Source organism: Priapulus caudatus, unplaced genomic scaffold (genome assembly GCF_000485595.1).
Source record: "Priapulus caudatus unplaced genomic scaffold, Priapulus_caudatus-5.0.1 Scaffold202, whole genome shotgun sequence".
Classification (NCBI taxonomy): domain Eukaryota; kingdom Metazoa; phylum Priapulida; class Priapulimorpha; order Priapulimorphida; family Priapulidae; genus Priapulus; species Priapulus caudatus.
Genome location: NW_014577263.1, coordinates 173,372 through 174,626, shown reverse-complemented (window position 1 = coordinate 174,626; position 1,255 = coordinate 173,372).

The window sequence follows — 1,255 nt, the reverse complement described above, 5'->3', positions numbered from 1 at the left end:
TGTGCATGTTGCGGTGAGCGAAGAGCATTGTACATCTAGCTTCGGTCCTCGCGTGTCGCTGTCCCGCAGCGGCAGACCTCTGCTGATTGGGACTGGTACTCGTACTAGTACGAACTCTACCTGTGTTGTAACCCCGTTGCCTCGCACAGACTCGGCGGCCGGCGCCGTGTATATCGCGTGATGCAACATATCGTTTCGCTCAAGGCTCTAGCCCGCACGGTGCATCCGAGTGGACTATTGCCGATCGGGAGCCGCAAATATCAGGCGAAATTTACACTGCTCTCACTCATCGCTCCCACTCGACCCACGGGGGCGATACACCTCACTAGTCCTGCCCATCCTCTTGCCGAGTGAGTCATCGTAATGCAACAGGGGGCGCTCACAGCTGGGAACGTCCTCATGGGTGAGTCACTAGTTTATTCGTTTAAGAGATTGACGAAAGTGAGAAGACGGGGCGCTCACAGCTATGAGATTAGTGGCCATCCTCGATGGTGAGTATCGGATAAGTAGCAACAGGTGCGTCACAGCTTGGCGGAGGATCCTGAAGTTAGAGCAACGACCGGTGGAGGTCATGTCGGTAATGCGAACGAGCGGGGCGCACCACAGGTGCCCGTCCTCATGGGATGTGATGTGCATGACGTTGAATGCCAACAGGTGGGGCTCAGCAGGTGAGGCACGAGAGAAAGAGGTCGGTCCTCATGTGGTGAGTATCGTAATGCCAACAGTGGGCGCGCTCACAGGCTGGCCGTCTCATGGTGGAGGCATTCGTAGAGAATTAGCGCCAAAGTGGTAGGTACCGAAAACTACGGGCGTCACTGGTGTGATTATACAGTGCTCGTGCGCTAACAGGTTTTTCGTTTCGCGGCTCCGAATCTGACAGTGTTACGGTGTTCGTTCATCCTTGCGCGCTTTATCATTCTCGGTCTCTCCATCTGCGTACTCTTACTTCTCTCTGCCTTCTTTTCTCTCTCTCCTCTTCTAATCATCTCTCTCTCGTGCCTCTCTCTCTCTCTGCTCATCTCTTCCTCTTTCTCATACACATCTCTCTCTGCTCCTCGTGACTCTCGTGTCTTCTACGACGGCTGAGATACCTATTAACGGCCTCGGTCCGCTCTGCAGGTCTCTCATCTGTTCTCTAACGACGGGTGCAAACTCTTCTCATCTTTAATCGGGAACCATCGCTCTCCTCTGTCCCAATATATGTCTCTCTCCTCCTCTTCCTCATGTTTTATATGCCTCTGCTTCTCTGCAGCTC